The following is a 19,666-nucleotide window of genomic DNA, read 5'->3' as shown; positions in this document are numbered from 1 at the left end:
TATCCGCCATGTTGCTAAACTCCTAAATGATGCACATTTCGTATCCGACAAGTTTGTGGCACGGCATCCCGCGTAACATCGTATACGCATGACATCACCCCAGCTGCTACTTTGGTATCCGACGGGTACACAGTACCAAGCCACGCATTACATCATGTACGTATGGGTCGTGCCCGCTGCACATTGCATATGTGACAAGTACACGCTGCCAGGCCCTGTGTTACATCACAGACATATAGTGTCGTGCCAGGTACGCCATTCCCTCATTTTTTTTGTCGCTAAAGTACATCTAAATAACTTTAAACAGTATATGAAAACAAGCAATAATATAAAATATTTTAAACATTTATATATTTCTAACTGTCATAAACTTATATTATGATAAATATATTTTGTCAAAATCGCCTCCTTGCGCGCTCGGTGCGCAATTGCCATGTGACCGTAAAAAAAAGCATTTGATTGCTTCATAACATTTCCCATTGTAACAGTTGGACGACCCCACCCATTTTACTCATTCTCTCTACAGCGTTTGATGAGAGACACCTCTTCTGCTTTGGAGAGCTTTTTTGAAATTTTTTTTTTTGCTGTACACATATCTTACATTACACAAAAAATGCAACGATCATCTTGGTCAATATTCATGGTTTATAAATTAGCCTTCCACGTGTGATCGGCATGCATCTCAAACGATGTATCAAAAAAGAAATATATGTTACAGGATGCCCCTGCTGTGTGTGTGTGCACATTATTGTGCTCCCTTTCGGCCTGGGTATTCATGGCTCTAAGAAGTATCAGGAGCCACGAGCAGAGTGCACATCCTAGATCACATGTGACAAACAGTAAACAGCAATGTGTAGATTTCTTTTGCTGTACGCTCTGTTGACAGGCTTTACCAATATACTAGTGTGTTATATGTAAGACATTTAAATTCACATTTGACATGTTTTCCTTGACTGTAATGACGTAGCCTCTCTGCTGATCCTCCCTCCATCCGACCACATTCACATGTGTACGCTTCGCGATAGCAACACTTTCAATAACACCGCACACCATTGACATACGTGTCTGCGCATATCCACAACCTTGACAACGACATGTGATGTTCACCTTTCGTTCTTTTCAAACACCATCTCATTAGCGATAGTTGCCACCCTCTCGACACATGCTACACTATTGTAAATTGCACACTCTGCGAGGTCAAAACTATAAAAGAAACACACATAAGTACACTTCCTGCCAGGCAGGAACTGAACAACGCCCAGGTCCCCGGAATAATTATTCACACCCCTATGCTGGCCTGGCGTACGCAAGCCCAGCCCACTTTGCGTACGTATAAATAGGATACCCACGACGCCACACGTCTCTCTTCTTCCACACTGCCTCAGATGATATGGCAGCATCCACCTCGCATATCACAATGCACAATAAAAAAAAAGGATCCATGAGGTATACACCATCCTGGCAATCAACACAGGCTCTAAATTGTGAGCCCTACTGCCCGTCGTCTTCAAAAGGGATCCATGAGGTGTACACCATCCTACAATCATCACTACAGCTGAATTGTGAGCACTGCTTCCCGTAGTGTTTGCTCACACAACAATGACAGCAGGTAAGCAGAGCGGCCTGGGTGAACAGGATCTCCAATTGAACGGTGTGTGGCAGGAGGGGTGGGGTGCATCACCCTGGCTGCGCAGGTGCAAACAAACAATGTTGCCATGCGTAATGATGTGATCTCTGACCTGATTCAGTCTCACCTCTGTCTCATTTTAAAGACCTGCTGGACCGTACTGTAGGTCTGAGCCAGCGGGCAGCGCTACCCTACAGACACCTGTTGAGCACGGACTGCCGGAGGGGTGGGGTGCACCACCCTGAGTGTGCACATGCAAAAAAGCGATGTTGCCGTGCGTAATGATGTGATCACTGACCTCATTCACTCACATCTGTCTCATTTTAAGGACCTGCTGAACCATACTGTAGGCCTGAGCTAGCGGGCAGCGCTGCCTTACAGACACATGGCGTTGGCTTTTAGGGCACTGTAGTGAGCTTGATACTAAGTGTACATGCACACAGCCTTCCGCTACTGCATTACACGCGCACATTATGCTTCTAGCATGCGCTCTATTCCTTTCTAAATTAACATTCGTATAACGTATCATTATTTAACCATGTGGATTCTCGAGCACTCCAACTCCTCTTTGAACCTCGATTACCACTAACAGTTGGTAGATCGTACTTCAAAAATGAAGGATGCACTTGACTCCTGTTTTCTATCAAGCTTGAAATAAACCTACATTTACCTCCAGACATTTCCACCATTAAAATATTTCTCCCTTTTCAGACATTCAATTGATTGGCTCAAGAAGTGCGGAGCAGGAGCTCACCCTGCAATGATGCCCTGGGCATTCTGACGCCTTCCATCGTGGTATCAAGACACCGTCCCCGACCGGAGACCTGGTCTCCTACAGTACAAACCTACCCCGGTCTCGGAGCTTTCACCAACACGTCGTGGGACACACTAGTGGTGGCAGGTGAGCAGTGAAGCCTCGGTGTGCAGGACCTACAATTGAGCACAGTGTGGGGAAAGGGGCTGGATGCAGCACCCTGGTTGCAAAGGTGCAGGCAAGTGATTTACCCATAGCTAATAATGAGGCACCATATTATCAAAGAATGGCGTGCTTTAGCGGCAGGAAACTGCTGCTAAAGCGGCGATAATGGGCTTTATAATATGCCCTTGTGAATTTCCATAGAAGCCCAGGTTCACACCAGACCTGGGCTTCTATTGGAATTCACAAGGGCATATTATCAAGCCCCTTATCGCCGCTTTAGCGGCAGTTTCCTGCCACTAAAGCAGCAATAATGTTATCGCCATTCCTTGATAAATTGGCCCCTAATCTCTGGCATCATGTGTTTCATTTTAAGGACTTGCTGGACCACACTCTTACTCGCAGAACCCAGTGTCCTAGACAAACGGGTGACGGGAGGGTGAACACTAAGGGCTAGGTGCAGTAGGCCGACAGTCTGTCTCCTCCCTCTCTTCTTTTGACTCTCCCTCCCCTTCTCCCTTCCACCCACTCCCCATCCCTCCCATTCTCACTATCGTCCTTTCATTCGGACTACCTTTCTTTACCTCTTCCACATAGCATACATACTTATGTTTCATTTTTGTCTTGCAGGTTTTCTACGCTGCTTCCACTGGAGTCCAACCCACGTTTTTTATATTATACTGTTTGTTCTATTAAACTTACGTTTCTATTCATTTGTGTTTTAATACAGGGTTCCTTTTTTTCAAATAAATAACTGCGTGTATAGGTCTTCTTTTTCTGTCAACACTTGTCTATAGTTTATTGTGAAAATCTTCTATTTATAGGATATTATGAGGGCAAACTCTTCTAATATTACAGTGCACCGACCCAACATAATCTAACTGACTATTACACAAATGAAGCCTGGGTAATTCTACAACTGCAAGAGTTCTATGGGTGTGTCACTTTATAACACCATGAGTACTGCCCGTGTGATTACAGAACCAATAAGGCACTGCCTAGGACAACCGAGGCTTCTGGGACTGCCGAGGCCTACCCTGCATATTTAAATAGAGCCCCGGAGTGTGGCGATCCCCGGACCTCAGTTGGCCTCGAACCCCCCGAACAATTAGTAAACAATACCCGGGAAGGTGGCGGTCCACTAGGCTGCGAAACATCTCTGTGCCCTTCTGCGCCTAATTTACATGTGACATTAAGATCCCCAGTCCTACAGAGACCCCCCAATATAATAATTGAATTGGCCATGGAACATTACCCACCAGGAGCCTCATTTAAATGAATGGGTGAGACCCCGTTTTTTTTTTGTTACTTTTTCTTTTCTCCATTTTTACCATCCGCATCCCCTCTATTAAAGCGATACGAGGTTTTCCTCCTCTTGCTTCAAGTAGTCAAACAAGGATTTGCTATTACAGGGTGGAAGCCATGCACCAGCCCTCTATTAGCAAACACAAATGTCTTGCGAATGCACACCCCGGAACATTGTATAAGCTGCACCTGAGAGGTCGCCCTCCCTAGGACCATGATGCATTTGTTAGTATAAATGCATACTAACACTACTTACACACGTGTAGTACAGCGACCAGATGTAGTGAAGAAGCAGAGGAAGGGCAAAATCTAAAAATATAATTCCTACCAGAAGTCAGATGACGTAGTTCAATGAGCCGACGACCCTGGCATAAGTAGAAACAGCTACACGAAGAAAATGGGTGTTCAGCACAACACAAGCAATTTTGAAATATTGGTGAGTGGTGCCTTCTTTTTACCTTCTCCCGCTCCTCACCAAATCTATGTAGCAAAGAGGCAGACAGCAGTGGATCAAATAAGTAAATTTATCACAGGAAAACAAGACACCTGAAACAGCCACCAACAAGAGCAGACAGCAAGGCAACCGTCTTCTCCAGCACCGTGTACAAACTCCGCAAGGTTCCCCTCATGACAGCCCTACATTCTAACATTACATACTTAGATTCTAGTAGAACTACATACTAACATTCTACTATGACTTACATTGGAATACTACACAGAGCACATGACTTTACAGCAATGAGCTCATGGTTTCATCCATGAGTCTTGAGACCGGTAGGGGTAAGTAGTTCGCTTCCCACTCCCTAAATTTTATAAACGCAAACTAACACTACTTCCACAGGTATGCTACAGCGCCCAGAGCACATCACTTTACAGCAATGAGCTCACAATTTAGGCTCACTGTTTAATCCCAGAGTCTTTACACCATTAGGGGTGAGTAGTTCGCTTCCCACTCCCTATATACTGTAAACGCATACTAACACTACTTACACACTTATACTACAGCAGCTAGTATCCTACAGCGCCCACAGACCATCAATTTACGCCATTCAGCTCGGTTTCATCCCCGACTCTTCACACCGGTAGACGTGAGTACTTCGCTTCCCACTTCCATGATAGTATAAACGCACGGTACCGGTCAGTAGTTCGCTTCCCACTCCCTGTATGGTATAAACACCTACTAACACTACTTGCACACGTATACTGCAGTGCCCAGAGCCCATCTCTTTACAGCAATCACCTCGGTTTCATCCACAAGTCTTTACACCGGTAGGCATGAGTACTACGCTTCCTGCTTCCGGTATACTATAAAAACACAATAGCGGTCAGTAGTTCGTTCGCTTTCCACTCCTTGTATGGTATAAATGCCTACTAACACTACTTGCACACATATATTACAAACACCAGACCACATCACTTTACAGCAATGACCTCATGATTTAGGCTCTCGGTTTCATACCCGAGTATAGCACATATCTTATCAGCACCACGTCACTTTGAGCAAAACCGCACTTTCAGACCTGTAACAGTGACTACTTTGCTTCACACTCCCCCACTAAGCTTACAGTGCTCCTACCCTCCTTTCCAACTTTTTCGGCCCTTTTTACCCTTACTCGCTTCAACGGAATCACAAAATGGTGGTCAACACTTCCTAGTTGCAACCGCTCGCAGCCAATAAACAACAAGCTCCTGCTCGAAACACCTCAGCCAATCAGATGGCAGAATTCCCAAATATCGTTATCTGTACATTTTGATATTTCTCAAAAACTACTGAATGGATTTACACCAAATAAACTAAAGCGTGCTTTCCACACCAAAACCCTTGTCCCTGCAGCATTTGGGGTAATTTTGTTCACCCGTTCGACTTGTAGCCTTGTCTAAAGTTTCCTATGGAAATGAACATGGAGAAAACACGTTTTGGGACACCCCCTTTTATCTCGGCCCCCTTGACGAATCACTCCCAAAATTTTAACATAGGAGCTGATATGAACAAAAAGTTAGTTTTCAAAATTTCATGAAGATTCATCAAATGACGCCAAAGGTATAAGCAAAATAAAAAATGTTCTTCCTATGGAAACTCGGTCCTAACTCTATAACTACCTACTGGCAACCGCCAGTAGGTAATAAAGAACACATTAGAATAGTTCCTTGACTCTTTTAGCTTTCAAAACTTCTCTCTATTACTGTCTTTCTATTTTCCCATATAAACAGTTTTTTAATTATTCAAGTACACATAGAAGTCAGAAATGCAACGTATTCTATCAACACATTTTCTAGAACATTCTACAACACGTGAAGGTTAAAAGTTCATTAATTATTTTAAACCTTACGATATTTTTTGCAACATTTTCTCGAACATTTAACGGCACGTGCAGATTAAAAGTTCACGATTGTTTTAAGTTCGAACACTGCGTTCCAAATGCAAGTAGCAGGTGTGGTTGAGTTGATCAAATTTTATCCTATAATATGTACTCAACGTTCAAACTGCTTTTTCTTAACCAATCACAAAGATGCTTTTCCACAAAACGAATGTGCACCCTACTTTTAAAAACAATGCTTTTCATCTCCCAATCAGGTACCGTTTTGAATGTGAAAAGAAACTAGTTCCCCATCTTTAAACATATCTCTTATTCTACAAAGGAACTGCATGAGCGGCAGACATCTCTCCATACCTTCCAGCCATCCCTTCACAATGCTAGTGTGGATCGTAGGACATAGCTATGTTTTTCTGGTGCAAGCGGTATGCAGAACAGAGACGTATTGACTTAGACCTCGGTTTACAAAATGTGGACATTAAATGGTTTGGACAGAGAGGATTGAAGTGGCACCAATTGTTGCCTTTGGTTAAAACCTGTTTGCATCTCCAACACCCTGACCTCGTGATTGTGCACTGTGGTGGAAACGACCTAGGCACATTGACTGGGGTAGGTTTGGAAATGCTTATGAAGGACACTTTTGAACAATTGATGTTACTTTTGCCTCAAACTTTCTTTGTATATTCCAATATATGCCAAAGACAGAAGTGGAAATGGTCCAAACAATTTTCTCCTCAGATTGAAAAATCTCGGAACAAAGTCAACAGAGCTGTGTCTGCATACCTCAGAGACCACAAAAGGGGCTCCATCTATAACAACAACATACCCTTCTCCCTGCCATATTTGGGGTAATTCCGTTCACCTGCTCAACCTGTGGCCTTGTCTAAAGTTTCCTGTGAAAATTAACATGGAGAAAACACATTTTGGGACCTCCCTTTTTTCTCGGCCCCCCTTGACGAATCACCCCCAAACTTTCAACATAGGAGCTGATATCAACAAAGAATTCATTTTGCAAATTTCACAAAGAGTTGTCAATCGGCACCAAAGTATTGGGAAAAAAAAGGTTGCAATTTTCCTATGGTAACTAGGTGCTAACTATAACTATCTACTGGCGACCGCCAGTAGGTTATATATATATATCAAACACACAAATCAAGTGCCTTTCTCCCGCTCCGAAATAACAACGCTGCAGTCACCAACACTCTGGTAAGGATTTATTTATTATTTCATATGCTTTGAGCTGTGACGCATTTTGGCAGGGTCCCCTGCCTCGATATATTGATGTTGGTTCATTGATGAGGGTTTGCCTGAGTTCTTGAGGATCCTCAGATCTAGACCAAGACCAAAAAACAATTACAAAGTAGAGAGAGCTCAGGCAGTCAAGCAAGAATTGGATTGCTAAAGAGCCAGAGCTCCTTATAGCAAGTGAAATGTGACCACAATACATACCCCAAAAATGAGCCCCAGTTCTTTCGCTGTATGATTTTTTTCAGCCAGTAGACCAAAATAAACCAAATATATCTCAATATTTTTTGGGAAAATACATTGCCTTATGTCAGTTAGCAACGTGTGTCCCGAGGGAGTAACTTGACAGCATCATAATCTTTCGCACTTTGGCCGTAGGCTTGAGGATTGCTAGAAAGGATTGCATCTCTGTGCCACAATCCCACAAAGATGGTTTCTGATGATCATATTGTTATTGATATATGGAAGAAGACAGTAAACAATCCAAGCTTGGGTACATTCACCATTTGCAATACCAAAAAGTTACCTTTCACAGGTTTTTTTCACTACTACCCCGCAATAATTTGCATTTGGTCGCGCAGTCTCGTGCTATACAGAGTACATCTGGATAAGGGATTTTGGGAATGATTAGCGCTCAGCATTAGAGTTTCATTTAGTGTTGCGATCCCTTCTTGACGTGATTAGCATCATGTTTATGTTTCCATTCGGACTGTTTACTTCTGTAGTCTGACCCTGAATTCAGCAGCCTTCAATGCACCAGCTTATACTATTATCACAAAGATTTGTCTTTAAGTTTCCACTGTGGCCTTGCAACTTACTGCACAGACCTAGTGAATGGAAAATGGTGAACTGAACACAGATATGAGTGATTGGAATGTTTCCAAATGACATGATGGCCCACAGTAAATGGGTGTCTTATGAAGGATGCAACTAACATCGCAACAAGTAATTATGGCTGTGAAACTGTGAATCTGAGGATAGATCCATTGCAAACTAGCAGCTGCCTTTCGTGATACTAATGAGCTATATTAGTTGAGGAAAGGCATGTATATGAAGTTGTGAAAACCTTCCCAGGTAAATACACCTGGACTTAAATTCAAAGCAAATCAGCTCAAATCAGATTCTATGCTACCCAATAGGTCCCACTTACACATCAAGGCCCAAACTTATTAAAGACTTGTTTTGCTTACATGACGCAAGTCGTTGCAAGGCAGCGCAAGTCCTTAACTGGGAACTACAAAGTGATACAAGGGTTAATTTGCGCCGCATTGCGTGGCCATTGAAAAAAAAAAAGTAACGCAGCACATAGTGCTGCCTTGTGTTACCTTGCTCCAGGAAGGAGTTCCATGGCTGGACTATGGGCATTCCCATAAATCCAGCAATGGAATTTGTCTCATTCCCAGATTTGCAAACACGTGTAAACCTGGGAATGAGTGAAAATGGTATGCCCTCCAGACCCAGGCATAGCTAGAAGAAATATATTTCTCCTCGTCACTTCCTTTTATTATGTGTGATGCACTCACACATAGAAAAAGGAAAATGCCCTTAAATTTTCATTTTGAGTAATAAGGTGTCACTTCCTGCACAAAACAATCCTGCTAGTAATGCAGACACCCTTGCAGCATGATGCAAGGGTGCCTGCTTTGGCGCTAGGCTGCACGCAGTGGAAGGAGGGAGTAGAAATGTGCCATATCTTAACCCCTTCCCCGCAGGGCTAATTCACACGCGGGGAGGGGGGCCGCGCACGGCTCTGCAGTGCTTGTGATGAGCTCAGCTCGTCAGGCTGCACAGTGGAGCTGTGCTCATGACGAGCTGAGCTCGTCATGACCCAGCCCACTTAATGGAACGCCCAGCACAGCAGGGGAATTATCCCCGCGTGGGCGTTCCACGACTATTATGACGAGCTCAGCTCGTCATGAGCACAGCTCCACTGTGCCTCATGACGAGCTCAGCTCGTCATGAGCGCCGAAGGTGTTAACAGAATATGGGGCATTTCTGCACTCTTGCTTTTATGCAGTGCAGCGCAGCAAGTTCTCTTCCTGCATTGCATTGCGTGAAAGATCAGTAATGGTAAAGTATTCTTTATTGTATGATTACCTAAAATCATTTACAAATACAGTGCGTGTTACGTCATGGAACACACACCTGATTGTTAAAAGGTCTAAAACTTATAAAAACATGAGTGACCCATACATTTTAAGAACATCTGAAGATGCAGCAGAAAAGCGAAGGGGCGTCACAGAGCAAGACTGAAAGGCTTAGGCGCATGGATGTGCAATAGGGTGTTGTACAGGCATGCATGTAATTATTGTGGGCGTAGGCAGGCATATGGGATAAAGCATGTGTGAGCCATAAAAGAACAACGAAAGAACATATAAGAAAAGCGAAGGTGCGTCACCGGGTAAAACTGAGAGGAATAAGTGTGTGAGCGTGCAATAAGGTGTTGTAGAGGCATGCATGTGATTATTTTATGCATAGGCCGGCATGTGGGATAGATTGAGAGACAGTACTCCTCCCAAAGTAAACTGTACAATGTAGAAGAATAAGTAGTAGTGCAGGGGAACGGACTATAGCATCATAAGGTGCCAGTGTTGCTGCCACAGTAGATGATGAGTGGCTCATGTATTATTTACTTTCATCATCAATTCTTGTGTTGATCGTAGAGTCTTTGAGGAGCAGTGTGGCTCAATGGTTAGAGCAGCAGACCCTGATGCAGAGGTCTGGCCTGGGACCAAGGTTCAATTCCCGCCTTGGCGGTTCTTGGGCTCAATATCCTCGGACCTGATCATTCTCGTCTCGGTGCCTATTCTAATCATAGGTCCCACTCTGCAACTCTGGGCAATAGCTTGCTTACTCTCCACAACGGCCCCAACAGCGCTGGGATGCCTGGCTTCACCTTGGGGATGGCCAGGAGTGGACATTTCACAGGGAAGAGCCAGGAAGGGTTCCACAGCGGTATGCGCACAGCGCCAGGACACCCCAGTTGGGGTATGAGTGCGCTTTACAAGTACAAATTTCATTTCAATTTCAGTCCTTCCAGCTGCCTCATAGAATTTCCCAATTTGTGCGAGCTCCATCGGCACTGTGGTGGTGTAGATGAACATTAGAGCCTCCTTGGATGATCTCACACCATTTTGAAGGAACATAGTTCTTAGATATAGTCACCTCGGGCCCAGCAAAGCTGGGCAACAACAGATGATATGCTCAGCTGATTCTATGTGGTATTGGCACAAGCAAAATTCCACTGCTTCTTGACGGTGTGTTTTTCTAGTGTGCCCTGTAGTCCTGTATTGGTAGTGTTAGGAGCCTAGTTCTCAGAACATGAGGTGGCTTTGTGTGAATAGACAAGGCCCTCTGCGCCAGGGATGTATCTAATCCGTTCAAGATCCTGTTACCTTGAGGTGTTCTTGCCATACTTTTTTAACAGGCTTTTTAGGCCTGCCATTGTTAAGGGTGTGGCCATTAAAAGGTCAGCTGGCAGGCCCAATGTCTTGTTGGATATCAAGAGATACCTTGCCTAGCGGCTAGTGTTATCGGTAAAAAACTGTTTGTAATGCTTCCCTGATTGTGCTAGGACCTGCCTTGATCACGCAATAATAAAATGTAACTATATCTCTTTTACATTCAATATCCATTGCTGGAATATTGAACTCCAGGTGGATCAGTGTGTGCCTTGTTGAGTATGGATGGTTAAAAACCTTTCTAAAAGCCATGGTGTGCGGGTGCTCCAATTTATCAGTAAGCAAGCCAGGAAAGGCGAGATGGCCATAGCTCAGTGTTGGAATTAGCTTTGCTTGCATTACTCGTCAAATTCCCTTCGTTGAGTGGCTATGGAGCTTATGATTTAATTTGCATAAACCCTGTGTAACCTTAGCGGCTTTCGCCTCGAGTGCTTTGGCCTGCAGTGTTGGTCTGCCAGTGTCTGAGAATCGTACTCCCATATAAGTATATTTGTTAGCAGTAGCAATCATTAATGGGCCGAGATGCCAACCCAAGAGTGATTTTTTTGGTTTGTGTCAAAAAACCAGCACCTTCGTTTTTGTTGCGTTGGCTTGAAGTTTGTGTTCCATATTATAAAGGTGTAGTATCTCCAATGCCCTTTACATGCCTTTCCTAGTTTGATCCAGTAGAACAAGGTCATGCGCATACTGCATGATCGAAAGTCTGAGATAGCCCAGTTTGGGCAGAAAGATATTGACTTTTAGGAGCACCTCTCCCAGATCCGCAGAGTATAAATTGAACAGTGTGGGGGCCATCAAACAGCCCTGTTTTAGCCCTTTGTTCGTGTAGATTTTAGCCGTTACACAAGTCTGTGTGAGCTTAGTGCGTACCCAAGTGTCGGTGTGAAGTGACATGTTGGCCGCCAGGAGTTTCCTCGTGATGCCCCACTTTGCAAGTTTTGTCCACAGTATGTTACGACAAAGCATGCTTATAGTGATGGGGGGGTGACCTCTGTGGTCTTGGTTGCCAGGTATGATAGCGCAATGGCGTTGTCCAGCGTAGATAAGTTTGGACGAAATCCTGTCTGGTATTGAGGTATGATTTGTTTTTTTGTTATCCATGCCTCAAACTCTTTTAGGAGCCCTTTTGCAAATGCCTTCCCGTCAACGTCCAACAATGCGATCAGTTTTTAGTTCCCCGGGTGTGAAGTATCCACTTTTTTATGAATGGGATGCAAGATGGAGCCTTTCCATGAGTCCGGTACTACCGAGGTATTGTAGCATTGGTAGAACAGGCTATGCTTGGGAGGGGCCCAAAAATCTCGATCTTCATTGAAGATACTGCCTGGTAACCCATTAGGCACGAGAGCCCCATCCTTTCTTATTCCCTGGAGAGTAGTTAGGATTTCTTTTTCTGATGGGACAAGGTGCTCTGCCTTATTCTCGTTGGGGTGATTGTTCTCTACCTCCATGGTTTTTGCCATGGGTTTGTCTTGGTCGACATATAGCCTTGTTGCTTGGGCTGCCCATTTGTTGGGGAGTACAGCATTATCTGTATGGCCTCCACCATTTAGGCTGTTAACATAGCTTCAAAACTCCCCGTTCTTATTGGGTGCTAACAGTGCATAAATGTGTTTACATTTTTCTTCTGTGTTGCATTGTTTCAACTGCCAGACAGTTTTTATGCGGTTTTCTAGATGTGTTCAAGATTTTTTCCATCCTTGAGCACTTTTCTCTCCTGTACAGTGGCTCTGCCAGACTGTATCTCTTTTTACTCTCTCTGAATTCTTTGTTATTGAGGAGATAGATTGGCCCATTTCCAGTACGTTTGCCTTTATGTGTAAATGTGTAAATGTAATGTAAATGTATAGGCATTTATATAGCGCACTACTTACCCGTAGGGTCCCAAGGCGCTTCGACCGCTGCGAAACCCTTCCTGGCTTCCCTGAGAGATGGTCCCTTAATGGGTATCTCCAGGGTGAGACCAGGCATCCCCGGCGGTCTGGTGGGGCCGTTAGTGAAGATGAGGCAAGCTAATGCCCAGAGTTGCTGAGTGTGAACGCTGATCAGAGTGGGCACCGAGGTGAGAGAATTATCGAGTCCGCTGACCCTGGTCCAGAAACCTGCCGCGCCGGGAATCGAACCCTGGTCCCGGGCCGTCCTCTGCTCTCGGGTCTGCCGCCTCTAACCAGTGAGCCACACTACTTCACTATGTGTGGGTTGCCTTCCTGCAATCAAAGCTTTAAATAGCGAGGCCGTGATTTCTGGCCAACTTTTCTGTAGGCCAGTTGTGCATATAACCTGTTTCCACTTGTTATATCTGGCACGGATTGGGGGTTCCTATTTAATTAGTTTTATCAATGCTGGTTCATGGATTAGATTAAGCATTTTGCCAACAGTGGGTTGTTCCTCATGCATCATGGTACTTTAATTTCCGAGGATGGATAATGGATAATGATCGCTTACAGTAGTGGGTGGCACCTTATATTCTTCGCACCTCTTCAGTAGACTCTGTTCTCAGGAAGATGTAGTCTACCTTGTAGATGTTTTTAAATTTATGTTGTAGTTTCCTGTTTGGCTGCCCTACTTGGTTCATGGACTCCAGGTTAAATTCATTAATGCAGGCTTCCATGATATTCTGCCCACTCTCCCCTTGGCTTTGTTTCGGGCGTTACAGGTCTCTCATGTTAAAGTCCCCGGTAATAATGCATTCATGCCCTGAGTGCTCATAGAGATATTCTCTAATCAGTCCAGTGATCATCCTGGTTTTTGCGGTTTTTGCCTTCTTGTTTGGATTAAAATTGAGGTTAATTACTGCGATTGTGATCAGGGTGCCCTCTAGTCCAATTCCTTTTATATTTCTGATCTGAACGTCGGGTGAAGATCAGTACATCTGGGCCACACTGTGCTAGGCATTACGTGATGAAACAATAACCTGATCATGTTGTTAGCTATAAATCATAGCCATTTTTTTCTTCTTGTTGTTATTAATTTATTCCTGCCTTAGGTAATGGCTTTGTTTAAACTGCTCTCAGTGCCTAATGCTGTTGCCACCCTGGCTCTGTTTTCCCATGTTTTCTAAATCCTTGTTTTGTCCTAAATTGTAAGCAGTGCTTGTGATGAGCTCAGCTCGTCAGGCTGCACAGTGGAGCTGTGCTCATGACGAGCTGAGCTCATCATGACCCAGCCCACTTAATGGAACGCCCAGCACAGCAGGGGAATTATCCCCGCGTGGGCGTTCCACGGCCATTATGACAAGCTCAGCTCGTCATGAGCACAGCTCCACTGTGCCTCATGACGAGCTGAGCTCGTCATGAGCGCCGAAGGTGTTAACAGAATATGGGGCATTTCTGCACTCTTGCTTTTATGCAGTGCAGCGCAGCAAGTTCTCTTCCTGCCTTGCATTGCGTGAAAGATCAGTAATGGTAAAATATTCTTTATTGTATGATTACCTAAAATCATTTACAAATACTGTGCGTGTTACATCATGGAACACACACCTGATTGTTAAAAGGTCTAAAACCTATAAAAACATGAGTGACCCATACATTTTAAGAACATCTGAAGATGCAGCAGAAAAGCGAAGGGGCGTCACAGAGCAAGACTGAAAGGCTTAGGCGCGTGGATGTGCATTAGGGTGTTGTACAGGCATGCATGTAATTATTGTGGGCGTAGGCAGGCATATGGGATAAAGCATGTGTGAGCCATAAAAGAACAACGAAAGAACATAAAAGAAAAGCGAAGGTGCGTCACCGGGTAAAACTGAGAGGCATAAGTGTGTGAGCATGCAATAAGGTGTTGTAGAGGCATGCATGTGATTATTGTATGCATAGGCCGGCATGTGGGATAGATTGAGAGACAGTACTCCTCCCAAAGTAAACTGTACAATGTAGAAGAATAAGTAGTAGCGCAGGGGGACGGACTATAGCATCATTTGGTGCCAGTGTTGCTGCCACAGTAGATGATCAGTGGCTCATGTATTATTTAATTTCATCATCAATTCTTGTGTTGATCGTAGAGTCCTTCCAGCTGCCTCATAGAATTTCCCAATTTGTGCGAGCTCCATCGGCACTGTGGTGGTGTAGATGAAAATTAGAGCCTCCTTGCATGACCTCGCACCATTTTGAAGGAACATAGTTCTTAGATATAGTCACCTCGGCCCAGCAAAGCTGGGCAACAACAGATGATATCCTCAGCTGATTCTATGTGGTATTGGCACAAGCAACATCCACTGCTTCTTGACGGTGTGTTTTTCCAGTGTACCCTGTAGTCCTGTATTGGTAGTGTTAGGAGCCTGGTTCTCAGAACATGAGGTGGTTTTGTGTGAATAGACGAGGCCCTCTGCGCCAGGGATGTATCTAATCCGTTCAAGATCCTGTTACCTTGAGGTGTTCTTGCCATACTTTTTAACAGGCTTTTTAGGCCTGCCATTGTTAAGGGTGTGGCCATTAAAAGGTCAGCTGGCAGGCCCAATGTCTTGTTGGGTATCAAGAGATACTTTGCCCAGCGGCTAGTGTTATTGGTAAAAAACAGTTTGTAATGCTTCCCTGATTGTGCTGGGACCTGCCTTGATCACGCAATAATAAAATGTAACTATATCTTTTTTACATTCAATATCCATTGCTGGAATATTGAACTCCAGGTGGATCAGTGTGTGCCTTGTTGAGTATGGATGGTTAAAAACCTTTCTAAAAGCCATGGTGTGCGGGTGCTCCAATTTATCAGTAAGCAGGCCAGGAAAGGCGAGATGGCCATAGCTCAGTGTTGGAATTAGCTTTGCTTGCATTACTCGTCAAATTCCATCCGTTGAGTGGCTATGGAGCTTATGATTTAATTTGCATGAACCCTGTGTAACCTTAGCTGCTGTGGCCTCGAGTGCTTTGACCTGCAGTTTTGGTCTGCCAGTGTCTGAGAATCGTACTCCCATATAAGTATATTTGTTAGCAGTAGCAATCCTTAATTGGCCGAGATGCCAACCCAATCAGTCCAGTGATCATCCTGGTTTTTGCAGTTTTTGACTTCTTGTTTGGATTAAAATTAAGGTTAATTACTGCGATTGTGATCAGGGTGCCCTCTAGTCCAATTCCTTTTATATTTATGATCTGAACTTTGAGTGAAGATCAGTACATCTGGGCCACACTGTGCTAGGCATTACATGATGAAACAATAACCTGATCATGTTGTTAGCTATAAATCATAGCCATTTTTTTTCTTGTTTTCTTGTTGTTGTTACTAATTTATTTCTGCCTTAGGTAATGGCTTTGTTTAAAATGCTCTCAGCGCCTAATGTTGTGGCCACCATGGCCCTGTTTTCCCATGTTTTCTAAATCCTTGTTTTGTCCTAAATTGTAAAACCATATTCAATTTGTGTACAGTAAATCAATGCCCATGCGGCCTGATCTGAGATGCATAAAATTAAATAAGTAAAATAAGTAAAATTACTGCAGCTATTGAAAGTCAATGCCTCACAATTGTGATCCTAATCACTTCTGTACATCATTCAAAATGCGGCCAGATCACTTTAGAAATCTTCGCTATATGGTTTGCAGCCGCGGCTTGCAGTGGGAGTACCTGGGAGTACATGCAGTACCCTCGTTGAGTGCACTGCATCCCTAAATGCGATGCAGTGCGAGCAACGAAATTCGTTTTATTTATTTAAATGTTTACTTACCTGTAAAACTCAGTAATCCATACATTACTACCCCCCCCCACCCTGCCCCTCCCCCTCCCCCTCCCCACGTCACCGCCCTACAGTTACTCCCACTGCCGGCTGTGGCTGATGGTTTGTGTTTTCTTGGCACCACTCATATCTAGGGGCAACACTCCAGGAGGAAGCATTGGTCATCAACATAATGTGATTTTTTTCAGTGCCCTTCCAAACAGTGGTGCTAGAACAAATTTTAGGTTAGGGGTGCTACCATCAATATTATATTACCGAAGTCACAGGGATTATGAGAAATCCAAGCATCACACAAAGAACAAAATATTGCAAATGGCTACTCTCATTCAGCAGGAGAGTGTTAAGATGTGTTATATAGCCGGTGGTGGTTTTTGGAGTACTTTGTAACAAATGTATTACTAAAGCATTGTGTGACATTTACAGGTATCACATTTATGATTCAAATGGTTACAAAATGTTCACTGACTTGCAATTTTACTGATAAAACCTATACAGCACACACATGATAATGTGTGGAATTCACATATCAGCAAATAGTTATCATTTGCTCATTTCCGAATAAAGTATCTTGATTCGATCCTATTAAAGTATGTTCCATCATACTTCGAAATTACAAAAAAAAGTGCTTAGTTTGTTCTTTCCTAAATGCTTATATATTTTGAAACATTTTAGTGTATGTTATAAAGAGCTCACATCCTACAACCCTTCCTTTCACTCTCCTTGTACCCCAAAATGATTGTCAAATAGTTTACTTTACGAAATCCTCTCACTTTGGGTCAGAGAAAGAAAAGTTATCACCAAACTGCACATAAAAAGCAGCAATTTGAAGACATATGAAAAGATAAAGAAAAATTAAAAGCATATTTATTGCTCATTCACCTTCTGGGGGATTTATCTTTTGGGCGATGTTGCAGCACACCGGCACCCCTACAACCAGCATCTATGCTTCAAAATTATCTCCAAGCCAAAACAAATGCCTTCCTAGGTTGGAAGCAATAGAAGACCTACCCTTGAATACTGGTGTTTACCTAGCCTTCACATCTGCTCCCATGCATTCTTCCAAAAGGAAGACACCTTGGCATATAGAGACAGATTTATCAAAGGTTTTGCATCGCCCTTGAACTATGCGAGGGACAACGTAAAATGAGCAACGTAAGCAACGTAAAATCTAGAATACGATTTACCCTGTATGGCTTGGTAAATCTGGATCAATAGGGGTGGGCAGAACTCACAGAGTTGTACTCGGCGGAATTCCGCTGAGTTACCTAAAACTTTGCGAGATTCCACAGAGTTTCACCAGCGGCTGAATTCCAGCCCTAGAATAAGTGTGGGAGCCAACTTTTACAAAATTACTCTCTTTAGAAGGACATGAAATGAACACCGGTTGTATGACGTTACAACACAGGCTTTTACCCCGCATGTCGTTACAACACAATTTTTTACCCCGACTTGCTTTTGGGGTTGCGCACGAGTTTTTAATAGTATAATTTACTATTCCAACTCCAGTCTGTGCAACAGTAGGGAAGGTGTTGAAGTTAAATCCAACACCTTATACCCCTTACAGCAAGCCATTTTTCTGTTTTGTTGAAATGGCATGAGGGGTAACCGTATGCCTTGTAATGCATAAGTTGTAAAGTTTTTTTCCCATTTAGTATCCTATCTATATAAATCATTTGAAAGAACAAAACTTCTAAAGGAGTGCACAGCTGTCTCATACCTGTGTGAATGCAACACGCACCACTATTCGTTGGTTTAGTGCAAAGTGGACAATCTTTTGATTCATCCCTATTTTTTTACAGTTTATATAAATAAGTACGTTTTAGTTCTTGCGCGGTCCAATCATTTTTCCTGAAATAAATGTAGTTAGCAAGTGAAAACCTGAGCACTGGTGTATAGCTGACTCACTGTTTTTTTATTACAAAACAATGCAGTAACCAGTCACCTGTTTGATACCTTTGAAAAAAAAGTTCCCAGAGATGGCAAGAGCCAGTGCGCAAACATTTGTCTGATATCTGGGAAATCGGAGTGTGTTATCTACATTTATGTGTACCCTTTCATTTCTATAGTTTTAATGTAAACAGGTAAAATAATGGACTGAAATAAATAGAGAGAACAATTGGTATCTTTACTTTATCGTTAAAGGGCGTTAAATCAAACAGTATTAAGCAGAATAAAATGTCACAAAACAGCATAATCCAACGAAATTAAAAAACGAGACAATACAACACAAGCTACTAAACCATAAAATTACAACACTATGCAATCTAACAAAATAACAGCAGAATTTAATTTTTCTATATTTTCAAATCGTATGGGTTTATGAAGAACACAACTGGAGCCACTAATGATGGGGGTGTGTCATGGAGGGATGGCATTATGTTATCCTCCAATTCGATTTTGCCCAGTCATTGGTTTTAAAGGTAACCACCCGGGTGAAGAACTGTATCAGAATGAGAGTACAGACTTCTCCACTTGCTCCTGTTCAGGTGTTTTGAAATAGCGCGACAACGAACAAACACACCGAGCCTTCAATGCCTGGAAACGTTACCTTAAACCCAAATAACTATTTAATTTCTAAGTTGGTGTTTGCAGAGCTGGGGCTTGCATAAGTCCTTCGATTCGCTATATTTTAAAGAACACAGGAAGAAACCACGCAGGTCGGCATTGACTGTGTCAGCTCCTTACAGTCACCCATTGTAGGAGAGTAGGATCTGCTTATTATGGTTAACCCCACTTTTTGCTGGTGTTTCACTGTTTTTGGACTTTAGTCTGGCTGGGACCCTGCTATCCAGGACCCCAGCCTAGCTGCTTTCTCTTTAAAATGATTGCATGTACTTTAGGTACACTCCAATTTGGTTACTGGGGTACCCTTGTGAGTCCCTTGTATATGGTACAATATGTACTAAGGGCATAGGCACCCCAGAGGCCTACCAGGGGCTGAAGCATGTATTATGCCACCCCTGGGAAGCCTTACAAAATGACACTACAGGACTGCTACTGCAGCCTGGGTAAGGTGGTGCATGCACCACTTACTAAGATATAGGTTACCTATATCTACCTTTAATCACTGACACATATAAACTTATCAGTCACTCCTATGTCAGGCCTTATCCATCCTCAAGGCAGAGTGCTTGGCTT

The sequence above is a fragment of the Lissotriton helveticus genome, chromosome 11 (genome assembly GCF_964261635.1).
Source record: "Lissotriton helveticus chromosome 11, aLisHel1.1, whole genome shotgun sequence".
In the NCBI taxonomy this organism is placed as follows: domain Eukaryota; kingdom Metazoa; phylum Chordata; class Amphibia; order Caudata; family Salamandridae; genus Lissotriton; species Lissotriton helveticus.
The sequence above is the reverse complement of the archived record's forward strand: the minus strand, read 5'-3'. Positions refer to the sequence as shown.